The sequence below is a fragment of the Magallana gigas genome, chromosome 9 (assembly GCF_963853765.1).
Source record: "Magallana gigas chromosome 9, xbMagGiga1.1, whole genome shotgun sequence".
Classification (NCBI taxonomy): Eukaryota; Metazoa; Mollusca; class Bivalvia; order Ostreida; family Ostreidae; genus Magallana; species Magallana gigas.
The window spans coordinates 8,531,769-8,552,880 of record NC_088861.1 but is presented as its reverse complement, the minus strand read 5'-3'; the positions used below and the strand labels follow the sequence as shown (position 1 = coordinate 8,552,880).

Sequence of the window (21,112 nt, the reverse complement as noted above, 5' to 3'; positions counted from 1 at the left end):
GTCAGCATTTGACCTAGCGGAAAGTTGTATTTGATGACAAGGTCATTGTTTCACCTTTCTAGTAGTCTACACGAAGCATTGGAACTATTGTGCGACTATAAAATGGTTATGATTACATGTTAATACATGTATTTTATTGTTCTTCCCTTATAAATATATATATCTCCTGCATACATAAAAGATAACTAAAGAAAAGGCACCTAATGGAAATCTAAAATTCTTCTTCACTTGACGCTATACTTCACGGAAAATAAATCTAAAATACCCTGATTAACCCATCCTTGTGTATTATGTTATTTCAAAGAAAAAAGGTAAAACCATTAACAATCACAGTTTATTGTACAAAACGTACTTTAAAAACAAATACTAATATCAAACTTAATTTTGATTTAATTGGCTAAATTGTACCCAAAAAAAACAACAACTTGTTTGCAGTTCAGATGGAAAACAACGTTTTAATGAAAATCATTAATGATGTTCATTTATTCTACAATAGATAGTCTAAATTGTGTATGTTCCATATAAATGTAGACATGTTTACATGTAAAACGTTCGTTACATAAAAAATGAGAAATCACAAATCAATAAGAAATATTTCAGAACTAATATATTCAAAAGAATAATACAATATAGAAATAATCAGGAATACTACAAAAAATATTTAAAAAAAAACAAGATTTTAAGCACAAATTGCAAAGCTAACCAACATACTTCATTTTACCTTATTTGCTATCAACTATAGAATCAAAAGGTTATCTCTTAATATAAACTATAACATATCAACGATGAACTTAAAAATAAAATGTCTGATTTTGCAAGTAAATAATCTACATACTTTATAATGTATATAATTAGAAAACAAGAAGCATATAAGCCATACCGCTCACCTGATCAACAATTTCAAGTTTTTATCAATGAACCTGACTTTTGTTAAATTTTGGTATTATCTTATTTAATTGGTGTCATAACAAATTTTAAAAAGATAAATTATTCATACCAAGCATTTTTATGAATATATTTTTCACTTGACTGCATTTATGAATTTGATATTTTTAGCCGGGCTTTGTTGAAAGCAGAGTCTTGGCTGTAGGCAGGCAAATTTCAAAAGTAAACAAAAAACCAAAAAGCGTCAAAGTAAAAGCTTCTGCTATACCAAATAGTTACACAAAGAGCCATGTTTTGTCAAAAGAGCTGGGTTTTTTTTTTATTTCCAGATAATTGTCTATCTTTTTTAGTTTTCTTATTAATAACGTGTTTTAAAAACAAGACTATGCATTTTTGCCACATACAATGAGCATGCATTTCCATGAACTACTTTGCTGCGCGTTGAAGAAATGGGGATTGAATATATTACGCTTCTTGCAAAATTCAAGGCAGCAACTGTTGAATTTTTTTCTACTTGACAGACATATTTTTGTTTATAGCCGCTAATAAAATTTGGTCGCTCTTTGACGCTTTGCCGACATTAAAAGCATGAGAGAGAGAGAGAGAGAGAAAGAGAAAGAGAGAGATAGAGATAGAGAGGGGTGTTTTCAGTCTTTACTACACCATATGCATTAAGATACACCAAAAGAGCCCGGCTTTCAGTACTTCAGTACTTTGATTTGAACTAGAAAAGAAAACATTGTTTAATCAGTTGGTTCTTGTAATCCAAATTATATCATTGTACCGACGTTCATGGAACAGGTCAAACGAAACCTCGTGTCAAAATATGAAAGATATAGATTATATTTAGATAGAACGTCAAACATTCATCGCGCTTTTCCTATTTAAGTTTTAAATCTGTTAAACTTGGTGTATATTGAATACTCGAATGTCATACGGTATTATAAGCAATTAACTGAATGAATGTCTCGGTATTTGAAGATTTAATTCCCCTGAAAAATGAAATCTTTATAAAGCGATGCCCTCCTAAAATATAATTTTTCTTGGTGGGAAAAGTCGTTATTAGTTTTTGCAATTACATCTTGCATTTACAGCATAAAGCTTAACAAATGAACGAAACCTACGCAGCACAGTTAAGGATGTCAATAAACTCCGTTCAGACAAAAAGTACGGGAAATGTGCATTATGACATCACAGTATATTACAAACCTCGAAAGTACTTATTAATCTATTTATTAGTAAAATTAACTTATACTAATCTTTTAATTAAAAACAACAAATGCTATTACTTACAATTTTGATGTCCGTTATATCGTACACACTGAAAAATAAGCGAGATGTCGTTCTCACTGTACTACAAAATATGACGTCATATGCTTCAAAATGACGCATTAAGTTAAATCATTGAAGGCTATCGTGCAGTTTTATAGCGAAGAAAAATAAATGTCATACATTAAACAAATGAACGAAACATATATTGTTTTGTACAATGTGATGTCATTTTAAAGGTCAAATGACCGCTTTTATCTACAATCAATGGCAAAAAATAAATCGTTAAGCAATGAATTCAATATTTATTAGTTTTATAAGATATAAAATGGTTTCTTTTCTAAAACTGCGATTCATTCCTCTAATATAACATTTTTTTATGATAACCATGAGTTAATCAAGCCGGACCCTTTGGACCTATGGATTATTAAACCAAACTTGCAGAATATATTTGACATTATTCAACATTGGCAATGACAGCAGACGTCAGTCATATTTTGATAAGAAAAACTCACATGAGCTTAAACAACTATTTGATTTCATCTTAAATGGGTATGGTAGCAATTTCAAATGATAAAAAATAACAGATTTTTGGTTTTTGTTTCAAAGATATTTGATCACAATTTAAATGTTTAATGTCGAGTAACAAGCGAGGTACATCATTAAAAATTTATTTTAAGAATTAAAATCCCCCATAATGTTTTCGTTTACAGATTAGGTAGAGTTGGGAGAATTTTAATTTTTGACAAAATAAGCAGTCTTCACATGTGAAAAAGAGGGTCAAAAGGACTATATATGATATGGGCCTAAAATGCCCCCCTAAAATGAACATCATTATTTTACTGTTATTCTTTGTTTTCTTTGTATATAAATCGAAATATATTAATATTTTTATGTGAAACCTACCAATACCTATGTGAACTTAACAATTGACGTTAAAACATTTTGTTTTTGTTTTTAAAAGAGCCTTTTTATCACATTTTTACTTTGATATAAGTATTCAAATTTGGCCAATAACTTTTAATGAAGTGGTCCATACATTAAAGATGGGAAAAGATAATATGATATTCAACTTAAAATTGTGACCATGCCTTCCACAAACGTAACAAACAACATGCAATAATACAGTTTTTTAATGAAACAAGAGACCCATGGGGCCACATCGCTCACCTGAGCAACAATGGGCGTTCAAAAGATATTGTGTTATATGGCCCTCGGTATAATAACAAAAAATAAATATTGTAAAGTAATCGAATTTTACACTTATTTTTGCATACACGTAATATTTGACATTGTACCTTCATGAAATACTGTTTTTACACAGAATAAGAAAATCCTAAGCAAGATATAAATATTTGGTAGGGTACACTGTTATATAACTTCTAATTCCCTGTATTTTCGTTCTGCCCCCTCCCCCACTGAATAAAGCGATCAAAATGTATGAGAGCATATAGGTACATTTTCTTCCTCAACTACTTACTAGTTATTGTACTTTTTTTTAAATATAATAGTTATTGTATTTTATAAAAAAAAATCCTACATGTATATATGTGAAGTAGAAAATTGCACCTCAATGCGCTCAATTTCTCAAATTAAAAATATTCAACAATTAAATTTGTCTTCTCCATTATAATTTAATGACTGTTGTTTACCTCGCGTAAACTCGTGACTTTTATAACTTTACTCACACTTGATTGATGAATACACTGGAATGAAAAATGTTGTCACGTGACATGTTAAAGAGCTATAAAAATCAATGTTACCGTATTGACAGGCACATCACTCTAATTTACTATGGCCCACCCATTATTTTCATTTTTATTCAAAAATAACAAATGGCTACAAACCAGGATAATTTTCCGCTGTAATATTTTCTTAGGAATAGCGATAATTCTTTTATCTCCGCAACAGAAATGTGTCAGAACTATGGAAACTGTTTTAACGATGTCGTTTTAATTTACTCACATTTCACATGATTCATTGTATAAAGAGGGGGCCCCAGAGAGTAGTTATATACAGCATATCATTCTTTATTTTTTTGTGTACACGTATTTAACATACTCTAATTCATATAGAATTTCTAATGATCAACCAAAATTTCAGCGTCAGTCGTAGAATTATAAGCAAGATGAGCTCAAAATTTTGCTAGATTTGAGTCATATTTTGTTCACATGAGTTTATTACATTCAGCTTAAGATTTTTAACTTGGTATTTCCTATTCGGCATTTAAAATGGAAAAAAAATGAATGACCTTAGATCTGTGTACAAACATAGAATTGTGAGCAAATCTCTGTATCTTGCTTATAATTCGAAGTTAACACTCGAATATGGTAAGTAAATAGAAATTGTAAACAATTGAACACAAGAAACATGTACTATAACAAATAAAGAACACAATTTATTTTTCAAAATGAATCATCTACATATATATACCTACATATTTCCGTCAGCGATATTAAACTCTATTTAAACTGAATAGACTCGAGAAAATGCCGAGCATCTCAACAAAACGTATTGCATTATTCTACAATTACGCACAAGATGATACCTAATTACCGATAGCCTGAATGAATTGCATTTTAGTTCTTTCTTAATATATCAGATGTTGCTTAATTTGCGCAGGTAAACAGTAAACTGTTTGATTTACCGAAGTCTCTGTTTGATTTGATACGTAAAAATCAGGAAATACAAGCGACAGTTTAACGCAAAGCATAAATGAAAACGAAACGAAAATCACAACAAGCTAACACCGCCGTCATATGTGAAAACTGTCAACGCATTGAAATATTTAGCCTCAATTTACTTCACAAAATCGACACCAATGTATTTTGCATGTTTCAAAGATTCCCTTCGTACACGAACTGTTGCACAACAAACAAATTCATCATTGTCAGATCGACCCGTTTATCATATAGTGTCATGGCTGCTTTAAACACAGAAACTCGTTTTAGAATTATGGAATACGAGTCTTGGTAAAATGGGTAAGCAAACCCGGGCCGGGGCAAAATAAAAGCCGGGGCAGATCGGCAATCGTTAATTCCAATTACGCATTATTTTGCAGCAATATTTACAGCGAATACAAATATACTGGTCAGTAAATATCTTGAAATTTTAATGATATTGGCAGATTAATAACTTTTTGTTATTAATTATACATAATTTTTGCAATTTATATTTTCCTTCCCATAAGGATTATTCATGCTAAATTACGTTGAATTTGCCTCAGTAGTTCTTGAGAAGAAGATTTTTTAAAATGCACCCCCCCCCTTTTTTTTTTTTTACAGATTTGAAGTTTTCTCCGCTTTCAATGAAAATTTTTCTTTCATTTCTGCAATTTATATTCATCTTTCCATAAGAATGCTTTGAGCCAAATTTGGTTGAATTTGGTTAAGTGGTTTTAGAGAAGAAGTTCAAAATGTGAAAAGTTTACAGATGGACAGACGGACAGACAGACGGACGGACGGACAGACGGACGACGGACAAAATGTGATGAGAATAGCTCACTTGAGCTTTCAGCTCATGTGAGCTAAAAACATAACTATGCAATTTTGTATGAAAGTAAAAAATGTATTTATAAAATTGAGATTTTCATTTTGTTTTTGATGAACTTTCTGTAGTAAAATGCAAAGAACAATGTAAATTAACAAATCTTGATATACCTGTAAAATAATATCTACAAGTTTTGCATTTAAAATATAGCATGTGTGTGAATAAACTCGCAATCACATAATATAAGATAACCTTATATCCTTTAAGTGCGTTTTATCTGACCAACTATATTAAAGAGTATAGTTTAACTGTCTTCAAATCAATGCAAGCTGTGTTGTTTTGGAGACCTAATCAGATCTACAAATATTGTTTGATGATATTTCTCCACATAATGAAAACAACATTTAAGGTTGTATGGGACATCGGTCGATATTAATGTGGATTAAAGTACTATATGATTGAAAAAAATTTCACCGGTTTAGAATTTTCAAATTTTACAATATTTAACCAAAAAATAGCTTTTAAAAATTTTTAAAAAGGTAAAAATTGTAAAACCCCCCAGCGGGATTCGAACCCATGACTAACAGGTTCGTATTAAACCCTCTAACCGACTGCGCTACGGAGTTAGGTGACCATTTTAGAAAAGAACCTACTTATATAACTACACTTTATTTTATTGTTTATTTCGATAAACAATACGTCACAACATGGAAGTGTCCCATATCACCTTAATCAAAAGCATACATAATTTGTACAGGACAATAAAAAATTTTGCTTCAAAAGGAATATTTAAATAGCCTTATAAATACAATACTTTGCGATCCATGGAAACTTATACATGATAAATAGATTGTCTGTTAAACTCTCGTAACAAAAATCAAAAAGAAACAATATAGAATTACAGTCAAACTTCGTTATTTTGAAGTAAATGGGACTGTTTAAAACTTCGAGATATCTGATATTCGAGATATTGTCGGTAAAATACTTTAAAAATAAATTTGACATACCGTTTGTATTCCAGATATTAGCGTTTGACATATCGAAGTTCATCTGTTTTGTATTCAAAACAATTACTTGATATTAATAATCAGCAGTACTATAGACAAAAATTCAAAATATTTTTAGCAATAAATTACAAATCTAACCCCACGGTTGCAGAATTGATTGTAAATAGTTTGAATCAATAAATATAACGTGTAAGAGATCAACAAATTATTACCTAACGAATTGACACATATCTTAACTACCATACAATAACAACTGCTCACAAATCATTGTCATGATAGTGTATTATTTACAAAATCCAGAAGATTTGTATAGAGTAACAATTTCCGTTTTATAGACATCGTGACAAGCTTGGTGGTAGCGTATTTGAGTGGATAAACAAGCTTGATATAAAAGAGGATAAAGCCTTTATCGAGCGTCTTCGTGTCAATCTGAAATGAAAAGAAAGAAATGTAATATGACTAGTTGATTATGTTAATAATGTTATAGTATGTATACTGTAATATGAATAGTTAATTAGGGTCTTCCGTTTTCAACGGAAGACCCTCTTGTTATTCTTCAGTTTCTTTTTAGGGTCTTCCGTCTTCAGCGGAAGACCCTTCTATTATTGTAATGTTTCTTTTTCACTTTTCTTCTTCTTATTATTAGGGTCTTCCGTCTTCAGCGGAAGACCCTTCTATTATTGTAATGTTTCTTTTTCACTTTTCTTATTATTATTATTCTTTTTTTGTCTTACAAATTTTGTGCAGGCGATTTCTCGGAGATGACTCGTTCGATTCCCTTCAAATTTCCAGGGCTGATGCCTAGTCATATGAATTTTATACCGCCGGAACAATTTTTAAAAATTCACTTCCGGTTGGAAGTTATTGTCGTTTTACGATTTTTAAAAGTCAATTTTGTCGGCGATGTTTCTCAAAAACGAGTAAAGATAGAGAACTGAAATTTTCAGAGATGATAGATCTAGCAATATCCTCGTGTACCTCGGTCACGAGATTGTTGGCCGTCACTTCCGCTCGTCACCGGAAGCAAAATTAAAAAATGAAAATTTTCAACTTTTTATTTTTATATATTTTTTACATTAAGATGATAGTGACCCTTTTACTGATTCAGAATATGTAATTTGTTTCAAAATCGATCGAGGCGTTCTCGAGAAATTAAGCGTCAAAGTCCTGAAGCGAGAGTCCGAGTAGCTCAGTCGATAGAGTCGTGGACATGGCCCAGGCGACCCGGGTTCAAGCCTCGAGTGCCGCAAATTTATTTTTCATTTTTTTCGCTTAGATCAACGAATTTATCTTTGAATTGATAAGTTTAATCTAATCTATTCAAAAATTGGACGGAAGACCCACTCGTTGCTCGCAACGAGATCGAATCTAGTTATTATTCTTTTTTTGTCTTACAAATTTTGTGCAGGCGATTTCTCGGAGATGACTCGTTCGATTTCCTTCAAATTTCCAGGGCTGATGCCTAGTCATATGAATTTTATACCGCCGGAACAATTTTTAAAAATTCACTTCCGGTCGGAAGTTAACGTCGTTTTACGATTTTTAAAAGTCAATTTTGTTGGCGATGTTTCTCAAAAACGAGTAAAGATAGAGAATTGAAATTTTCAGAGATGATAGATCTAGCAATATCCTCGTGCACCTCGGTCAAGAGAATGTTGGCCGTCACTTCCGGTCGTCACCGGACGCAAATTTAAAAAATGAAAATTTTCAACTTTTTGTTAAGATATATTTTTTCAAATTAGATGATAGTGACCCTTTTACTGATTCAGAATATGTAATTTGCTTTAAAATCGATCAAGGCATTCTCGAGAAATTAAGCGTCAAAGTTCTGAAGCGAGAGTCCGAGTAGCTCAGCCGTTATACAGTGCTGCTATCGTGAAAGTTGACAAAACTATCCTATCCTATCCTATATCCTGTATCCTGCATCCTATCCTGCAAATAAGCTCTATCCTATCCTATCCTATCCCATACCTTCAAAATATAGGAATGCAAGTTAAATGAAACGAAATGTAAGAATTAAATGATTTTATCAATTAATGTAGTACTCAATATGAATAATTAAATCTTAAAACCGAATATTCTTCGAGCGTGATAACTTACTTACCTGTACTCGGTAAAATTAAATCGTACGCGGGATGGACACAATAACGTAAACAAACAGGTAAGCGATTCGATTTTTGATTTTATAACATTTATGCATAAAAAACAGATAAATAACTTCGATGCACTTATTTAGAAACTGTTTAGTCACATATTTTTATCAAATTATTTTCTTATCACATATAACTGGGCGTAAATATCATTATTCGAGCGATTCGTTCGGCGATAAATGTAAACACGATCTAGAAATGAATAATTCCTTTAGGAAGTTTATATCGTTTATAGTTAAACCACTCGGAGTTATTTTTAAAGTATAAATTCTTAAGCATTTATAGCTAGCTAACATTTATTTATTCAATATGTTCAGGTTAATATCGGACAGAAATATGCGTCCCTGTTATTGGGCATCGAAGAAATTATTTGAAACGTGAAGCAATGTCTGTTTCTTGTATACATGTTTATCTTTTAAAATGCCGAATTGGTCGTTTATAAATTCAATCTTTTATTACTTTGCAAACTTTAAATGAAGTAAACACAAAAATCTATTTCTGACGTTGTCAAATGTTGCATCGAAATTTCGCAGTAACTGCGTACTTGCGTACGAATTGACAAAGATATAGCGCCGACATTTTAGCGTGCATCAATGTTTACACCGCGTTCTTGTTATAATAATTATTCTTAAATGGTTTTACTTGTAAATCGTATTAAATTGACATTGAAAATACATTGTTAAGCCAATTTTCGTTTCGCAAAATAACTCTGAAATTTATACTCGAATCTGATTGGCTACAGGATGCAGGATAGGATAGGATAGGATAGGATAGAACTTAACTTTTATATTTCTATCATGTATCGTGCATCCTGCATCCTATCCTATCCTATCCTTGTCAACTTTCAGGATAGCAGCACTGTAGTCGTGGACATGGCCCACGCGACCCGGGTTCAAGCCTCGAGTGCCGCAAATTTTTTTTTTACGATTTTTCGCTTAGATCTACGTTTTTATCTTTGAATTGATAAGTTTGATCTAATCTATTCAAAAATCGAACGGAAGACCCACTCGTTGCTCGCAACGAGATCGAATCTAGTTATTATTATTATTCTTTTTTTTTCTTACCGATTTTGTGCAGACGATTTCTTGGAGATGGCTGGGTCGATTTCGCTCAAATTTTCAATATAAACGTGCTTTTATCCAAAGCTGATATATAATTTTTTTTTGGGGAAAAACACTTCCGGTCAGAAGTTATCGTCCGTTTACGATTTTAAAAAGTCAATTTTGTCTGTCGGGTTTCTCCAAAACGAGTAAAGATAGAGGGCTGAAAATTTCAGAGATGATAGATCTACCGTTTTTCTAATGTACCTTGGTCAAGAGAATGTCCGCCGTCACTTCCGGTCGTCACCGGAAGGAAATTTCAAAAATTGAATTTTTCGACTTTTTTATTTTTTAATATTTTTTTTTGAAATTTTTACACCTTATAGTGACCCTTTTACTGATTAAGAATATGTAATTAGTTTTAAAATGGATCAAGGCATTCTCGAGAAATTAAGCGTCAAAGTTCTGAAGCGGAGTCCGAGTAGCTCAGTCGATATAGTCGTGGACATGGCCCAGGTGACCCGGGTTCAAGCCTCGAGTGCCGCAAATTTTTTTTCTCTTTTTTTCACTTAGATCTACGATTTTATCTTTGAATTGATAAGTTTAATCTTATCTATTCAAAATTTGGACGGAAGACCAACTCGTTGCTCGCAACGAGATCGAATCTAGTTAGGGTCTTCCGTCTTCAGCGGAAGACCCTTCTATTATTCTATTGTTTCTTTTTCACTTTTCTTCTTATTATTCTTTTTTTTTCTTACCGATTTTGTGCAGACGATTTCTCGGAGATGGCTGGGTCGATTTCGCTCAAATTTTCAATATAAACGTGCTTTTATCTAAAGCTGATACATTTTTTTTCATTTTTGAAAAAACACTTCCGGTCAGAAGTTATCGTCCGTTTACGATTTTAAAAAGTCAATTTTGTCTGTCGGGTTTCTCAAAAACAAGCAAAGATATAGCGCTGAAATTTTCAGAGATGATAGATCTACCGTTTTTCTAATGTGCCTCGGTCATGAGAATGTCCGCCGTCACTTCCGGTCGTCACCGGAAGGAAATTTCAAAAATTGAATTTTTCGACTTTTTTATTTTTTAATATTTTTTTTTGAAATTTTTACACCTTATAGTGACCCTTTTACTGATTAAGAATATGTAATTAGTTTTAAAATGGATCAAGGCATTCTCGAGAAATTAAGCGTCAAACTTCTGAAGCGAGAGTCCGAGTAGCTCAGTCGTTATAGTCGTGGACATGGCCCACGCAACCCGGGTTCAAGCCTCGAGTGCCGCAAAATTTATTTTTTTTTCGCTTAGATCTACGATTTTATCTTTGAATTGATAAGATTAATCTTATCTATTCAAAAATTGGACGGAAGACCCACTCGTTGCTCGCAACGAGATCGAATCTAGTTATTAGGGTCTTCCGTTTTCAACGGAAGACCCTCTTGTTATTCTTCGGTTTCTTTTTATTATTAGGGTCTTCCGTTTTCAACGGAAGACCCTCTTGTTATTCTTCGGTTTCTTTTTATTATTATACTTTTTCTTTTTTTTTCTGACTTCTTTTCGGCTTCATTACTCAAAAAGTTTTTAACCGATTTTTATGAAACTTTCAGATATTATGTGCAATTATAATGCCTCAAAGATGTTAAAGTTTCTAAGGTAACGTCACTTCCGTTTTTACGTTACGTCATTTTTAAAATGTTCAAAAAGTCATTTTGTCCGCGGCTTTTTTCAAAAACGCTTCAAGATAGAAAGCTGAAATTTTTCATGCTTACATATTGATCGTTTTGCCTTTGTAATAAGGCTGGAAATGAAAATCCGTTACTTCCGGTCGAAACCGGAAGTAAATCAAATTTTTCGAAAAAATGAATTTTCTGATCAAATCAAAAATGAATATGTGTTTTGTAGACCTTATCAAGTTGAATCTAACACTGAAAACCGTTTTAAAATCGGATGATGCATTTCAGAGATATCGGGGTTTAAAAATTGATTTTTCCGGAAATTTTGATTCCACGTCCTTGGTTTAAAAAATAGCGTAATGTTCAATGTAAAATTAACTCGTACCATAAATAATTGTTAAGTCGTATTGTAACACATTCGGATTTTTTTTGTTAAATTGTTCTTGAAATCGGAAAGGTTTTTGTTAAGTCGTACTTAAAATCATTCGTATTTTGTTAAGTCGTACCAGGAATAATTCGATTTATTTTATCTTTTTTTTTTAGTTACTCTTGTTATCGGTTAAAGAGCTCTGCTTCTTACAGGAACTTTCAGCTTTACTTCCGACATTAACGGAAGACCCACTCGTTGCTTTGCAACGAGCTTTGCTCTAGTTATTATACTTTTTCTTCTTTTTTCTGACTCCTTCTCGGCTTTATAACTCAAAAAGTTTCCAACCGATTTTAATGAAACTTTCAGAGATTATGTGAAACTATTATCCCTCAAAGATGTTAAAGTTTTCTTGACAACGTCAATTCCGTTTTGACGTAACGTCATTTTTAAAATTTTCAAAAAGTCATTTTGTCCGCGGCGTTTCTCAAAAACGTTTTGAGATAGAGGCTTGAAATTTTCAATGGTTATGATTTAATCGATTTACCTCTGTAATAAGGCTCGAAATGAAAATCTGTCACTTCCGCTCGAAACCGGAAGTGAAACAAATTTTTCGAAAAAACGAATTTTCTGATCAAATCAAAAACGAATATGTGTTTTGTAGAGCTTATTAAACTGAATCTAACACTGAAAGCCGTTTTAAAATCGGACGATGCATTACAGAGATATTGGGATTTAAAAATCGATTTTTCCGGAAATTTTGATTCCGCGTCCTTGGTTTAAAAAATAGCATAACGTTAATAGTAAAGTTAACTCGTACCAAAAATAATTGTTAAGTCGTACTTAAACTCATTCGGATTTTTTTTTGTTAAGTCGTTCTTAAAATCAAAAAGGTTTTTGTTAATTCGTACTTAAAATCATTCGGGTTTTGTTAAGTCGTACCAGGAATAATTCGATTTTTTTTCATCTTTTTATTTTAGTTACTCTTGTTATTGGTTTAAGAGCTCTGCTTCTTACAGGAGTTTCCAGCTTAACTTCCGGTATTAACGGAAGACCCACTCGTTGCTTTGCAACGAGCTTTGCTCTAGTTATTATTTTTTTTCTTTTTCTTTTTTTTCTGACTCCTTTTCGGCTTCATAACTCAAAAAGTTTTCAACTAATTTAATGGAAACTTGCAGGGATTATGTGCAATAATAATACCTCAAAGATATTAAAGTTTCCGTAACAACGTCACTTCCGTTTTGACGTTACGTCATTTTTAAACTTAAAAAAATGTCATTTTGTCCGCGACATTTCTCAAAAACGCTTAAAGATAGAGTCTTGAAATTTTCCGTGGTTATGAATATGGCAATTTACATGTGCAATAAGGCTGGAAATAAAAATCCGTCACTTCTGGTCGAAACCGGAATTGATTCAAATTTTTCGAAAAAAATTTTTTTTTGATCAAATAAAAAACGTATACGTATTTTGTAGATCTTAATAAGCTGAATCTAACACTGAAAAACGTTTTAAAATCGGATGATCTATTACAGAGATATCGGGGTTTAAAAATTGATTTTCCGGAAATTTTGATTCCGCGTCCTTGGTTTAAAAAATAGCATAATGTTCAAAGTAAAGTTAACTCGTACCAAAAATTATTGCTAAGTCGTACTTGAACACATTCGGATTTTTTTTGTTAAGTCGTTCTTGAAATCAAAAAGATTTTTGTTAATTCGTACATAAAATCATTCGGATTTTGTTAAGTCGTACCAAGAATAATTCGATTTTTTTCATCTTTTTATTTAGTTACTCTTATATTGGTTAAAGAGCTCTGCTTCTTACAGGAACTTCTAGCTTTACTTCCGACATTAACGGAAGACCCACTCGTTGCTTTGCAACGAGCTTTGCTCTAGTTATGTTAATAATGTTATAGTATGTATACTGTAATATGAATAATTAATTAAGGTCTTCCGTTTCCAACGGAAGACCTTATAGTGATTGTAAGGTTTTTTTATTAAGGTCTTCCGTTTCCAACGGAAGACCTTATAGTGATTGTAATGTTTCTTATTATTAGGGTCTTCCGTCTTCAGCGGAGGACCCTTCTTTTATTCTATTGTTTCTTTTTCACTTTTCTTATTATTATTATTAGGGTCTTCCGTTTTCCAACGGAAGACCCTTTTGTTTTTCTTCGGTTTCTTTTTATTATTATTATACTTTTTCTTTTTTTTCTGACTCCTTTTTTGCTTCATAACTCAAAAAGTTTTCCAGCGATTTCAATGAAACTTCCAGAGATTTTAGCAAGTAATCGTCCCTCAAAGATGTTAAAGTTTTGAAGACAACGTCACTTCCGTTTTGACGTTACGTCAATTTTAAAAAATTTAAAAAGTCATTTTGTCCGGGACTTTTCTCAAAAACGCTTTAAGATAGAGGCTTCAAATTTTCAATGGTTATGATTTGGTCGATTTACCTCTGTAATGAAGCTATATAATAAAATTCCGTCACTTCCGGTCGAAACTGGAAGCGAATCAAATTTTTCGAAAAATTGAATTTTTTGATCAAACAAAAAACGTATACGTCTTTTGTAGAGCTTTTAAAGCTGAATCTAATGCTGAAAACCGTTTAAAATTCGGAGAATGCATTACAGAGATATCGGGGTTTAAAAACTGATTTTTCCGGAAATTTTGATGCCGCGTTCTTGGTTTCAAAAATAGTGCAAAATTCACACTAAAAGTAACTTCTACTGTAACAATTCGTACTGATCATAAAACTTTATTAAAAACATAAAATTATATGCATATTGTATAGTTTGCAAAGCTAAATACAAAACTGAAATTCGATTTAAAACGGATACTGCATTGCAGAGATATCGGGGTTTAAATATTGATTTTTCCGGAAATGTTGACTCCTCGTTATTGGTTTAAAAAATAGTGCAAAATTCACACATAAAGTAACTCCTGCTGAAAAGATTTCGTACAGGTCATAAAACCGGACTCCTTTTTTATATAGTTAATCAGAGTGTTTATTGAAACAATTTCGTTAATTCGGTCGATAATAAGGTTGTTAGTTTTTATTAGTCTTATTAGTTTTAATCGAAATAATTATCGTACGATTCACTATGTCAACTCGCCATGTTTTGACTGCGAAGAACAGCTGATAGCGGTGTGTCAGAAGAATGGCCTGCAAGACGGCGATAGTGGAAATTTCAGCTCAACTAACGTATGACAGATTATAAAGGTATGTTTCAATACAGAATATTTCGTATTGACTTTTTCTTTTTAAAGTGTTTGTGCACTTTTCAATCTAATCCGACATTCCTCTGACTCTAAACTCCGCTTTTGACGTGCGTAACAATATAAAAGCGGGCTTTTGAGTCAGAGAAATCTCGGGATATTATCTGTTCAATGGATTTTCATGTGTATGTTTTGCACACTACTCTTTTGAATTTCTATTTATTATTATGTATAAGTATGTCTTAATTTGTATTGAACAACACACCACACACTGTAAAACAGTGCAATTAAAAGGGGTGGGGGTCCAAAGGCACACAAGAGTAGAATGTTGTAATTAGAGTGCATGTTTGCATGATGATAACTTTACCCTAAATATTTGAATATAGCAGATCTTTACCATATCACCTCCACTTAATTAATGAATTAAAGAACTCAGACAGGCTTGTGCTTAAGCAAATAAATATATTTGAGATGGTAAATATTTAGTCTAATTAAAATTAGAACTTTTGTCTGGCTCGCCGTTATATATGATTATCGCCTGTGAAAGAGCATGTAAAACAGAGTGCAAGATGAAAAGAACTTTAAGTTCAGATTTTAGGTTAATGTTCCCCTGATATCTTAAAAACATTCTTCTCAAGATTTGATTATTTCACAGAACCATTGTAAATTCTTTGAGATTAGTTTATCTTTTATATATATTGAATTTTATTGATTCATTTTAGGTAAACTTTACATGCAGAACACATCTACATTGTAAACAATTTTTACAGTAAGACAAATGTATGTAATAATTTTTACTACATGTGCCTCGATCAGATCTCTCTCTCTCTCCCTCTCTCTCTCTCTCTCATGCTTTTAATCTTGGCAAAGCATCACAAAGCAACATCATTTTGTGCATATCTCTATCTAGGAAAAGAAATCAACAATGCTTTAAATTTCAAAATGAGCATGTATTATCGTGCAATCCCTCATTTTTTCATTGTGCAACTAAAATCCAAAGCTTTGTAAAATTGTTTATGGAATTTTATACATACTAAACATAATATTGTTTTTAAAACCTGTCATTAATAAGAAAAGAGAAAAAAATCCTCGCTAAAATTTGCAAAAAAAACCCCAGTAGAATGCATTTAATAAAAAATGGTATAGCAGAAAATTATACTTTGAGGCTGTTCGGACGAAATACTGTAAGTCGTTTAAATTCCACCGTGTTAAAATTTCATGATTTTTACTAAAGTATCAATTGCGATGGTTTTAATTTCACGCTGCTTAAGAATTCAATGGATCAGAATAGAAGCATTTAAATTTCATAATATTTGGTTAAAGTGTTCAAACTAATGCTTCTTTGGAAAATCAACAAATAGGAGGAGGGTATACATGTAAGTGATGTGATGCTTTTGTCATAAATGTCATGATAATATCATGTATATGTATGTAGTTTTGAATAAGGTTTCTTATTTAGGGAGGTTGAACAACAGTTGACCTCTATAAGATTAGGTAAAGATGCTTTATTTATGGAGAGCCCTATAAATCTGTGTTAAATAGAAGAAAGTGGAAATGCTGGGTTCACTTAAATGGCCATATTTTTCTTAATCCTTAATGGAATTGGCAAAATGAGGTATACTTTTTCTCAGAATAGCATATTAAGCTTTGTAAGTTTAAGACAAGATGACTTTTCAGAGAATGTTAGTGTAAGTTTCAAGACTACATGGTATTTTCAGATTTCTCATTTAACTGTTACAGTAATTTTGATTGGATTTTGTACCAAAATTGGGAAAATGGATGATTTTGTTGGTTATATATGTCATTACATGATTTATTAGCTATATACAAGGGAAGTAAATCCCTTTTAAATGTGTAGAATGACCACCACTAGAGTAAATTGGCTTAGAAAGTAGGTATTTTCTATCCTGATGACAATTAATAGGCTTAAGTTAATTACCGAGATAAGAATTAATACTGTCAAAGAGTTTTGATCAATTGAATTATTTAAATTATAAATTTGCAGCAATTTTGCTGTCTGATTTCATGAAATAACATTAAGCAACCTGACTTATATAGCTCAATTTTTTTTAAACAGCATATTTTTCTTTCAAATAAAATTCACATGTAGACAAATGCAGTTATCAAAGTATACAATATGTAAAAAAAAACTCAAGTTTTTGCTCCTTCCTATCTAAAAGTGATATTTTAGATATATTTACAGAATTCAAAAAGCCACCCCCTCTTTCCAATTGTCTCCATTACATGTTGGATATGTAAATGTACATTTGACCTTGAAATAACATCTGTTATTATAATTACTCTCGAAACGATCAAGAAACAACATATTTTTACCCTTTTATTGTATATATACATAAAAAATGTAGAAAAACATGTAAAATTTAAACATTTATCATGGAATTCTCATCCGTCCCCAGGTACCCGGTTGTGTTTGAATTTCATTTTAATTAAGAGCAGACATCACACTTGTAGGTCTTACTATTTTAGCAAAGTTAAAAGGAGACTAGAAACCAGAATAAATAAGAAATTCACTAAATATGATTAATATAAGCTTACTGTTTCATGAAAACAAGAAATCACATGTATTGCGGCATGTCTTTTTGTGAAAAAAATGTTACATTTCATCCATTTATGAAGAAAAGATCAATTTTCAATATCAGTGATGGTTGACTCAAGGGAATTGCCACAAGTTTCATAAAATGAGGTTAAAGTGTTCAAACTAATGCTTCTTTGGAAAATCAACAAATAGGGGGAGGGTATACATGTAAGGGTATTTCTAAGTGATGTGATGCTTTTGTCATGATAATATCATGTATATGTATGTAGTTTTGAATAAGGTTTCTTATTTAGGGAGGTTGAACAACAGTTGACCTCTATAAGATTAGGTAAAGATGCTTTATTTATGGAGAGCCCTATGAATCTGTGTTAAATAGAGGAAAGTGGAAATGCTGGGTTCACTTAACTGGCCATATTTTTCTTAATCCTTAATGGAATTGGCAAAATGAGGTATACTTTTTCTCAGAATAGCATATGCTTTGTAAGTTTAAGACAAGATGACTTTTCAGAGAATGTTAGTGTAAGTTAAAGGTAGCAAGGGACAGTTTCGGATAAAGTACCCATCAATATTTTTGTAAAATTGAGAGTTACTGTACTTGAAAGCTTATGAGTGTTGCTAAAATTCATGAAATGATTTTAATGATTATCATTTAGTTAGAGGGATGTCTCTTGTTGAAATTGATATTCAATATGTAGGCCCCATATGTTAGGTACATGAGATTCAGAAGTAAAATGCGAAACCTGCGGCTATGACTGTTGTGTTGACTTTAGACAGTGAAAATGCAAGTTACAGACGGGAGGGTAAATAACACGAAAAGTAGGTAGATGGGGCATTATAAACTATACACCGGTAAGTTTCTGACATGTGATGGTGCAACATGCACATGGTACGGAAGGTCAACCCTTTGCAGGGAATTGGCTGGGGGAGGTCTAAAAAGCTGAAAAATTAACAAAATATGGAAGGGTCAAAATCTCATAAAAACCAGTATGTAGAAAAATTTTACAGGTTTTGACTAGTAATTTTCTTCAGAAATTGGTGATTGGCCTTATAAAGAGTGAATTAAAGGTATTTGTGCTGAATGGGAACTGAGGAAATTCTAGTTACAGGGTTCCAAAGACACACGTCCCCAGGGTACAATGAAATGTATAAAAAAAAACTGTCCTGTGCCATCTAATGTCACGTATCAGGATATGTCATACTAATTACACTCATGGTCAGTGTATTTTTTTTTCAGAAATACTATGCATATGTAAACACGGCTATTATTAGTACCGGTACATGTATTAGCACAGCTTATTGATTTTTTTAATTTCAGCTATTGGTGGCCACATGGTTTTTACCTGTTCATTCTTTTCAGCTCTTGAGGTTAACCTGTCACCTCTACCCACATGCATATTCCTAATGTGTTCTACAGACTATTTACCAGTAATTCAAATTCAAATTATATCGGATAATTCATGAACAGTTACTGTAATGGAACTTTAAGAAAGCATCATGCCTTGTTGTGGTTTGTGTTTGATAAGAAATTATAACAAACAAAATTATGGCTGTTTAAAGTAATTTAGAATTGTAAGCTGTGAAAATTTGTTTTTCAATAAAAGTATGCAATTATGTTTCCTTTATTTTGTTTTTAGCTCACCAGAGCCAAAGGCTCAAGTGAGCTTTTCTGATCACAATTTGTCGTTGTTGTAAACTTTTCATATTTTCATCTTATTCTCAAGAACCACTGGGCAGATTTCAACCAAATTTGGCACTAAGCACCACTAGGTGAAGGGGATTCAAGTTTGTTCAAATGAAGGGCCACGCTCTCTTTAAAGGGGAGATAATTGAGAATTATTGAAAATTTGTTGGTATTTTTCAAAAATCTTCTTCTCAAAAACTATTCGGCCTGAAAAGCTTAAACTTGTGTGGAGGCATCCTCAGGTAGTGTAGATTCAAGTTTGTTCAAATCATGGTCCCCGGGGGTAGGGAGGGGCCACAAGAGGGGGATCAAGTTTTACATAGGAATATATAGAGAAAATCTTCTTCTCAAAAACTATTTGGCCAGAAAAGCTCAAATTAAAGTGGAAACATCCTCAGGTAGTGTAGATTCAAGTTTGTTCAAATCATAATCCTAGGTGGTATGGTGGGGTCACAATGGGGGAATGGATTTTTACATAGGAATATATAGAGAAAATCTTTAAAAATCTTTTTCTCAGAAACTAATCAGCCAGGAAAGCTGAAATTTTTGTGGAAGCATCCTCAGGGAGTGTAGATACAAAGGTGTGAAAATCATGACCCCGGGGTCAGGTTTGGGCCACAATGGGTGGGGGGGGGGGTCAAAGTTTAACATAGGAATATATAGAGTAAATATTTAAAAATCTTCTTCTCAGAAACTAATCAGCCAGATGATTCTTTATAATTGTTAAGACTTTGGCCCCAGGACAGTTCTTTGGCCTCACAAGAAGGTTCAGAGTTTGATGTAGGTTTATATCCCATATATATAAACTATTGTTGAGGATCTTTTTGAGAACTGCAATACTCAACATGCGATATGACTATAAAATCAATATAAAATCATCCTTTTAGAAAAGGAACTAATGATTATAAACATAAGAATATTTAGGGGGAAAAATGGATTTTATTTATACAGGATCTACATGTATTATTGTACATTGTCCAGATAGTTTGCATTGTGACTCCATTAAGCTGATTTTATCATACCTATTGTTCCTCAGGTGAGCGATGTGGCCCAATTGCCTCTTGTTTTAGTTTTTCATTTTTTTTTTTCAATATTAAAAATTAAACATGTAACCTACGGTAATTTTCATGATGAGTACAAAACTAAAATCCGTTTTTAAATCGGATGATGCATAACAGATATCGGGGTTTAAAAATTGATTTTTCGGAAATTTTGATTCTGCGTTTTTGGTTTCAAAAATAGCGTAAAGTTCAAACTCGTACCAAAAATAATTCGATTTTTGTTAAGTTCTTTGACACCTTCAGAATTATTGTTTTGTTAAGTCGTTCTTAGAATCGTTAAGGTTTTTGTTAATTCGTACATAGTATCATTCGTATTTATTTTTATCTTTTAGTTTAAGTTGCTCTTGTTATTGATTTAAACACTCTGCTTCTTGCAGGAACATCAAGCTTTACTCTTGACATTAACGGAAGACCCACTCGTTGCTTTGCAACGAGCTTTGCTCTAGTTATTATTATTATTATTTTTTTTTTGTGTTACAAATTTTGTGCAGGCGATTTCTCAGAGATGGGACGATCGATTTCTCTCAAATTTTCAGGACTGAAGCCTCGTTATCTGAAATTTATACCGCTGAAACAGATTTTGAAAATTCACTTCCGGTCGGAAGTTATCGTCCGTTTACGATTTTAAAAAGTCAATTTTGTCGCTCAGGTTTTTCAAAAACGAGCAAAGATAGAGAGCTGAGAATTTCAGAGATGATAGATCTATCGATTTCCTGGTGCACCTCGG

The 21,112-nt window shown here is 32.1% G+C and overlaps 2 long non-coding RNA genes across 4 annotated transcripts in view; one reads left to right on the top strand and one right to left on the bottom strand.

Annotated features, from left to right (window-relative positions):
* Nucleotides 1-1,529: 1,529 nt before the first annotated feature.
* Nucleotides 1,530-21,112, bottom strand: part of LOC136271319 (uncharacterized) — a 182,320-nt gene continuing 162,737 nt past the window's right edge. For all 3 annotated transcript variants that reach the window (XR_010709238.1, XR_010709237.1, XR_010709236.1), the window contains one exon: nt 1,530-7,079. This is a non-coding gene — a long non-coding RNA (uncharacterized lncRNA). The remainder of the gene's footprint in view (nt 7,080-21,112) is intronic.
* LOC136271752 (uncharacterized) lies at nt 14,762-19,256 on the top strand. Its single transcript, XR_010709736.1, has 2 exons — nt 14,762-15,090; nt 18,959-19,256. It is a non-coding gene; the product is annotated as an uncharacterized lncRNA (long non-coding RNA).